General features: G+C 31.5%; 1 pseudogene; it reads right to left on the bottom strand.

The window, feature by feature from the left end:
* Positions 1-943: 943 nt before the first annotated feature.
* LOC127729009 (uncharacterized) lies at positions 944-8,517 on the bottom strand (annotated as a pseudogene).
* Positions 8,518-9,465: the final 948 nt, after the last annotated feature.

Genomic DNA, 9,465 nt, shown 5'->3' with positions numbered 1-9,465 from the left:
TGCATTATTATCTAAACTCAACTGACATCATAAATCTATACGAGGCTTAAGTTAATGGTGAAAATTGTCAAGTAACCATAAAATGTATCTGAAACATTCAAAAAAATTTGAATAACATTGAAAATATTAGTCACAATTCAGTTTTGAGATTATTTGATCAGCTTGTTTTATTTTTATTTTAAAGGTGATATATATGTATGTATATAAGTGTTGATGAATATGGTGATGAAGTTATATTAATATGTTTATTGTGAAATTTTGGTTTCAATGATATATTGAATACATTTTTAAATTCAAATTGTTCAAATTTCTATCCAGGGGAAATAGCTGTTGTTAAAAACAGTTCCTAAATTGATGAAATACAATAGATAAATACAAAAAATAGGTCTAGGTTGGTTAGGACTTGGTTGAGTATGGTTCAGACTAGGTCGAGTATGGTTCAGACTAAGTCGAGCATGGTTCAGACTAGGTCGAGCATGGTTCAGACGCGTGTAAAATGGATAAGTACTGGTCGAGTACATGTTCAGACTGTTAAGTATGGTTCAGACTACAGTCGAGTATTATCAAGTAAATTTCAGACCAATTCAGACTGGTCCAGTAAAAATCAGTACAGTCGAGTACAGATATAGGCCATTTCAGACTTTTAATGGTTTGAAGTGAATACATCATCGAAATTTTTTTCGGTCATTTGAAGCAGTCTCAATTAACGAGAATGAATTGAGAAACATGTCGACATCGTTTGGTACGTGTTTCTGGATTACCAACATAAGTTACGCTCGAGGCAAAAGGTTTTTTTAATAGTAGTCTTGGGGAGGGGGTAACTTTTTCCTGAGAGAGGTGCAACGTTGGTTTAGAAAACTAAGTATCAATAACATGAACATTGCAAAGTGTTTGACATCTTAAAGACCAAATAACACTGAATGGCATAGTCTTTTATTCAATATCAAATTACAAATGTGTAAAACACCAATTTAAATAAGAACCAATTCTTAAAAGTTTACATTAGTCTGAATAAAGTTCAAGCAAAAATTGTGTAATTTGGATAAACATATTCCTGTGCATCCCTATTGTGCCACACCCATACCTTACCCCCTTTGTTTAATTAAGTGTTTCTGTAATAACTGCCGAGGCGTCCTTCGTCCATGCGACACTAGTTATTTCGCCATTTTATGCCAGTGCTATGTGCATCCGGGAGTTGTTGTTACTCGTGTAGTTAAAATATACAGTCCTTTGAAGGGAGCCGTGAATTTACCAGTTTGACCATTATAGCCGACGCCTATATTTTTCTCGACGCTATTAAATACAATGACCGCTTTATTTCCTAGATGTATCGCTGATGTTCTAACTGCATAGAACATGACATTAATCTGCGAATTTGCTGAAAATGATTATTGATAAAGAAGATATAATTCATGTTTACGTATGGCATAATGCATGCAATGGTAAACTTTAGATAAAATTAAATACTAAATAAATATGTTCACGACAAAGACGCCATAAAAAAAGAGACAAAAGACACACGCACATTAGGTCAGGTTTTTAATCATTGTAAAAGAGGGGAGAAGGTCGGTTTTAAATGAAGTATACTTGTTTAAATAGAAACTAATACGAGGGATATGTGTCCCCAAAGTATATATATCTGATTCTACCAAGTTTAATCATTACATTTTTAAATTCTTAATATATATATATACATACATACAATGTACAAACCAGAAGTCCATTATTAAGTTTGAAATGAAAATTTACAAACTCAAGGACGTTTTTTTTTCATGACTTTGTCAGTTTGTCTTCGACTTGTGAGTTTGAATATACCTTTGGTATCTTCAGCCATTCTCAAATTGATACAAAACGGAACATCTTTCAAAGATGATTAAAAAAAACCACTATTAAAGGGAAAGTCCGCGATTTTTTACTTATCATCTAAATATGTTCATCTTAACATAAAAAACACATTCACAAAGTTTTAAATTTATATTCTTTCTAATAACGGAGAAAATCAAGTATTTGTAACTTTTTTGGTTGACCTACGTCACTGGGTTGTGACGTTTTAACCCGATTTGTTGAATCATGGGAAAAAATAAAATCTGTTAAAGTCTTAATTGCTTATCAGAATTTTACGTAATTAAAAGCGCACAGATGACCGTTGGTCGTAGTTAATAACCACAATATAAGAATGAAAGAAAATGAATATGTGTGTACCGTTTTGTAATGATTGAATAAAACTTCCTATATGAAGTTATCTAAATATAAATATTTTCGAATAAATTTCATGAATTATTGAGATTTTTTCATAAAATATCTATAGAACATTTTTACTGATATTGAACTGAAAATATTATAAGTTTTATTTACCGTTATAACTTTGAGTACCATTTCAATGCAAAGTATTTGTGAACAGAGTGTGTATATTATTTTGTAAAGTCATTGTTTATTTCTCGATTTGAGGAGCATTCGTTTGAACTTTACCTTGCAGCAATTTAGCCTCAGGCGTACACAGGTGTGAATTCAAGCGAACACAGGTGTGAATATTGTCATTTTGAATGGGTTAACAGAAAGAGTATAGCGTGTTTAATATACCCAGATGAAATACCCGATGACAATAGAGAAACAATAAATAAATTGTATAAATTAATTGAAAATTAACATTCAACTTTTTAATTCCGGAAGTGTTACAATATTAAAATGGAACAATTTTCGGTTACGTTCTATGCAATTAGCATAAAGTTAAGATATGAAGTTAAAAGAATAGTACTTTTAATCTTAAAAATTAAATGTTACATTTCCCAATTAATAATCATTGCACATCAGTTTAATTTGCTTTACCGGAATTCTTTAACTTGTATTTAAATCTGGCGATGTTTAAATGCTATAACAATCGTAAAACTATCGCAATTTTAAAGTTTTTAATTGAAAAAATACAACAGTACAACATGCATGATTTTTTTAAATTTTCTTATTAACATTTCATTCTTACATAATTAATTCATTTGACAATCCCTTAGACAAATTATTTGTGAAAAGAATACCAATTATCGTTTATTTCATTAATGAATATACATACATTATAAATCTAAGCTAATACATTAATTTGTTTGAGGATTTTTTTTAGGATAGCCGTCATTAATCCAAATTAGTAATACAGTTGTTGTAATTAAAGGCATATCTTAGTAATGTATTACTGATATTGACGATTTTAGAACAGTTCGTCCCAACCTCGTTGTTCTTGAAAAAATCTTTACTAGTATCCTTGTAAGTTTCCTGACGTATATGCGCCATTGAGGATGAGCTCCAGAGATAGCAGACTGGTAACGTATTTGTTTGTTGGGGCAGGAGAGGCCATGCAACCACTTGTACAGATAAACAAGCTTATGTTGTCAACACTACCAGAAAGAGTTCCCATCGTCGGATGGGGTATATGAAGGTTCCAAGAATGAACTATTGACATGTCTGACTCTGAACAGTTAGTAAACGGACTTAACAATGATTTATAGACATCGATCGCTTGTTCTTGATATTTGAAACTGCATGCATATATACGTTTATGAGAGTGATTATTTATCTTGTGACTGACGAAAACTAAATGCCTGCATGGTTATATCTTGCCATACGTTTGTGTTGGTTTGGTGGGTGTTCACTCAAAATCGTAATTCAAAAATTGTGTTTGTGAGATGTAGATTCACTTCAATACCGAATTTCGTCTATATATTTCACAAGTGTATACCACGGAAAAGATCTGAAGGTATATTACTCCCATTTTGTTTGGGTGTGAACCATCGATGTTTACAGCAATATTTAATTAATAAGATGATGATGGTAGAAAGAACTATGAGCGTCATGTGGCAAATATTACATGCATGTCGGACCATGAGTTGTCAATCTGTATGAAAAGATTTCCAATACAACCATATTGAGTAGGAATTTTTACATGCTATACTCTCGTACTAGTATTACAGGGTTCTTGTGTCGTTTAACTCGGACACACATCTTTTACTTTAAGATGTATGAAAGGTTCTAAATATATATATATATCTTAAATGTAACAATAATCAAACGCCTATAGGCAATCACTAAAATGGTATGAAGTTTTTATACAGATTTATTCTTATTTACACAATCATTAACAAACTAAATAAATTTAACAAAGTAACACCGTGACACTACGATATAACAAATGGGATACTAATTATTTTTAACCATGCTATGCAGAAACTTTACACATCAAGCAGGAACATATATATTAATATACTGTTCCCAGCATCAAGTTAGTGCACGTGAATACCAATTAGGTACACGATGTGTGATTTTGTATAACTAAAAATATCAAAGCGAGCAATAACTTTGTCAAGCAAACATTTTTTTTCACCATGCCTCTCTTTATCTCCGCTCCTTTACAATAACTATTTCGCTTTTCGTCGATCATTCTCTATATTGTTCTCTATTCGGTTATTTTTTTTTCACTATGCCACTCTATCTCCGCTCCTTTTTCCCATGTCGTCCTAATCCTTATAAAGATAGAGACATTAGACATAGAAGGGGCTCTCTTATCTTCAATGAATTAATATTGATAGTGACTATAAGTGCTGCATTACTTTATATATCTGCATTTTTGCCAATCGACAAAAGCTTGTATTTGCGTGAAGAATTTTTTTTTCTCAAAAATATGGTCCAGAATCATGACAAAACAATATTCATTTCAAATGTTCAAAGGTCATGTTTATAATTTTTTTAAACTTATTATCAGCAAAAATAGTGGATAATATTATTATCAGAACATCATTCATTAAAAGGTGGAATTATATATAATTTCAAACACACACAAGATAAACAACGTTAGACACAAATATATGGTTCAATAAATGTTACCTGTGCACACCGGGTACCTCAATAAAGAGGCCATGCATGAACCTGTATTATATAATTGTGTAATACGAATTTTTAGTTGACAGGATGTTACTGGAATACCCAGGGACGTGTATCTAATATACGTCCTTGGAATACCTAACTGAATGTGTCGCTCTGACACGACATCTATCAATAATTCTGACATACCTATTATCAATTCGGGAGGAAGCCAAAATATAATAAGATAACGTAAATATAATTTAAAAAGAAAAAAAACTATAAATTTTTCACCGAACATACCAGATAGAGTCACACATTTAACTGTAAAGCTAAGTGTCTTTATAAGTGACCGTTCCGAATAGATCCCGTATCAATTTGATATAATTTAAAGATTAGTTAAAAAAAACCCACTTTTAATAAAAAAAATTGAGATGTCCGATATTTCGATATTTACATATCTATAACCTGGGAATATTATACTATATCAACATATTATGTCCCAGCTAAAACCTCTTCCTAACATTGCTCCTTGTCAATAGCCGTGAAATATCATAATTAAAAAAAATTTATTTTATATCGTATAACTTTATTAATTGAAAAATTATCTTGTCTAAATACGGAACTATTCTTTATACAAATCAATGCACTTTATATAAAAGAGGCATACTAATGAATCTTCTGTAAATCAGTGATTGTTACAAGAACACTGCATTTGTCTTTCTTATAATTGAAACTGTTCTTCCTCATCAAATCTATAATTTATTTTTTTTATTAAAAAAGGATAAATACCATCGAATCTCCCTCGAAACAATATTGTTCAAAATGGTCTTCACACACCAACTTGTGCTTGCTATAGATGCAACTATTTGCTGTTAATTTAAGGTTGTACAACCATGTCTGATACAATTCTTTCATTTTTTGTGGGATTGGGAAAACTATGTAGACTTTTGTCATAACCTTGTCTGACAGAACAACCGTACGCTTGACAAGACATTTGACACTGAATAACCGTCTACGGTAATCCCCAATTGATGATGGGAGTTTTTAACGCACGGTCGGTAAATCCCCGATTCTTTTTGTTCTTTGTGGTTTATAGATATCATGTGACTTTTTAGATCGAACATGCCGACAAGATGGCGATATGTCGAGAACTGATAGTGAATTTCAAAAATCGATTTTGATCTCTTTACATAGAGAATAAAAGTTTTTTATTTATGAAATATCAATTTTTCATTTTTTTGCGGAGTTTCCCTTTAACAACGAAATTGTAAGTTCGACAACAGACACTAGACATGGTTTAGTCGAGTGCAAGAATTTCAACCCATTTTTCCCGATTAAAATACAATGTAGCAACCCATTTAAAAGACTAATCCAAACGGATGACGAACTATACATTCAATTATCCGAGAAATCATTAACCGATTAAGATTGCTGATATTTAAAATATTAGAATATTAAATTATTTACTTAGTTTCATGCTGTACTTGATTATGAGCATTCGTTGATAAGAAATATCCATCTTATTTGATTAAATTAAAGGACATGGAAATTATCGCCCCTCTGTAATGTAATGAGATATTACCGTGTGTCTTCAGCTCGGGTTATTTTGGTTTTAAATATTATAGGATATTTTGTATGTATCTATTGTGGGTAAGAACATGAAAATTCAGGTGGACAGCATTGATATATTATAGTTAATGACTTAACTTTAGCGAAAAAAATAATAATCAAAGAAAGTGAGACCATAGGCCGAAATAATTTTCGTTTGCATAAACAATCTTATATCTACTGCTTTATTACATAATTAGATATAAGAAGATGTGGTATGAGTGCCAATGAGACAACTCTCAATCCAAGTAACAATTTATAAAAGTAAACCATTATAGGTCAAGGTACGGCCTTCAACACGGAGCATTGGCTCACACCGAACAGCAAGCTATAAAAGGCCCCAAAAATTACTAGTGTAAAACCATTCAAACGGGAAAACCAACGGTCTAATCTATATAAAAAAGAGAAACGAGAAACACATATGAACCACATAAACAGACGACAACTATTGTACATCAGATTCTACATGTTTTTCTTATTGTTAAGCTTTAATCAGTACGAATTATAATAAATTTGTCATATAGAATGTGTTCATAACTGTACGTGCTATACAAGCATATGAGTATAACACTTTATAAAGGAGCATTGGTAATGACCTCACAGAAGCAGAACGGCCAATAATGATTATCTGGAATCTTGAAGTCTCATTCTATAAACGTATGATCTCGATTTCAGTGGGAACACATTAAACAGATTTTTTTTTCACAGCTATTATAATAAAAATGAATAAAAATATAAAACGGTTCATATATATTTATCCAAATCAACACTTTTCCGAAGATTGACAATAATATTATGTGAGTTTGAAAAGGGATTCAATGAAAAGGGTATTGCATTATTGCTACCATTTATTAGACTTGATGAATTAAAGAAGAGCCAAATTGAACATTTCCATGTACTTGTTTTACTCACAGGGTCGAAGTCTAATTGATTTCATATAATACTGGAATATAATGATAATAATAATAATAATAATAATAATGCTTAGGCTGTATCCTATACATGTACTATTTTTCAAAAGACCATGATACTGTAATTCAACGCTGTACTTTGCTTTTGAAGGCATACAAGTAATTCTGCTTTGAAGGACGTTTCTAACTAAAATTAGTTGATTTGTATGCGAAAGACAATAATTAGATTTACTTCAAACATAATTTCGGTATTCGCTAAGTTTGTCCTTTTCTATACATTTTGTGGACAAATACCCAAAATTTCCTAAAACCTGTTAAAAGGCAGCTTTTAGTTATCGTTGGACGTTTATAATTAAGTCATCTATTTGAAAACATGACATATTATTGTTTGATCCTCAAACTACACATGCACATGGAGCTGTGATACTGTAAATTTGAGTACAGAATTAAAGACTTTTTGAAAATTGCACTGGTGCAAATAACATCAGGAAAAATTTCCTAAAACCTGTTAAAAGGCAGCTTTTAGTTATCGTTGGACGTTTATAATTAAGTCATCTATTTGAAAACATGACATATTATTGTTTGATCCTCAAACTTCACATGCACATGGAGCTGTGATACTGTAAATTTGAGTACAGAATTAAAGACTTTTTGAAAATTGCACTGGTGCAAATAACATCAGGAAAAATTGGTCCTATATGTACCTCGATGAAGAAAATGAAGAAAACAACATTCTAACGGACGCCATGCGCAAAGTTAAAATTTTCGTTTTGATTCATACTGACACATTTGGACTAGTGACATATAAACAATTAATATCAGAAAGAACATTTATTTTAATAAAATAATAAAAGACTAACAATTTGAGAATCAATGATAACATTTGACACTTACTTTGAATGTCTTGCATCACATCTGATGTTATAGCCTGTATTGCGCCATGAAGACTGGTATTGATAGTATTTGCCACAAGGTCTCTTACTTTGTTATCAATTGCATTATCTATATAAGCCTGTATGTTGGCCCTTATAGCATACAGATTAATGGATGCAGCAATAGGAGCGTTAACTGTACCCAGATGCAAGTTGTCTCCAAATACACTTTTATGCATTCCAAAATAATAGAAGAACACGCAAGTTTTCCAAGAAGGCATTTTCTTGATGAATTCAAATTTGAAAGAGATAGAGACATTTCAAAGAGATTGTTTATATACAAATGCTACTATGCAATATAGTTAGTATACACGCGTATGAATTTCATTGTAAATGCGTAGTTAAATCGGATTTGACCTTTAGGTCTTTAGGATCTAAAGGAAGCCACAATTTAAGGTCAATGAAACTTGTTATACTAGAAGTTATATTAAATAGATGTTATTATATGACATGTATGTATAAGTCATCATTTTTTAAGATGTTATCGCTGATTATACACCAGTACTTGTAAAATGAACAAGTATCGGGGAAAAATAATTTTAGAATTTTATTTGTCCTTCGAAAAATTACCTCCTTCACTTGAAATTACATTTGTAATAAAAATTAAAGTGCTAACGATCTGGTAACTCTGATGGTCCTACGATTAAATGTCTGATAAAAATGATAGATAACATCTGACATTAGAACTGGAAAAAAGCATTTGGAGTATGACTGAGTGTCGTTTGCCTTTCCAGTGTTAAATGTCTCATCAAAAACTCCGGGCGATCACAATTGGAATAATAAACAAATTTGGTATGTTCCTCCGGTTTTGTATCTTTTGTGTTTCAAGACTCCGGGCCCGACTGAAGTTATTGCAATGTATCTAAATTTATTAAATTCAGGCAACGTCCGACACAGTCGGTCGCCCGGTCGCCGATTGCGACCAAAATCTCAATGAAGCGACTATAAACTAGAAAAAAACAGTTTGTTAATGGACCAGAAATAAATTATTGGGCGAGTGTTTTTTTGATTCAGTAAATCGATGTTATTTAAAATATTTTGTTCGGGTATTTTCTTCTTCTTCGGGAGCTTGAGCCTTTGAAAACAGTACATCTCTTTTTCTGTTAGTCTTAAACGTCTAAATGATCCCGACTTATCTTCCATCGATACCCTCAGAGGTTACCCTAAAT

The sequence above is a fragment of the Mytilus californianus genome, unplaced genomic scaffold, assembly GCF_021869535.1.
Source record: "Mytilus californianus isolate M0D057914Y unplaced genomic scaffold, xbMytCali1.0.p SCAF_2, whole genome shotgun sequence".
Lineage (NCBI taxonomy): Eukaryota > Metazoa > Mollusca > Bivalvia > Mytilida > Mytilidae > Mytilus > Mytilus californianus.
Note: the sequence above shows the minus strand (reverse complement) of the source record. Positions and strands in the feature narration are given on the sequence as shown.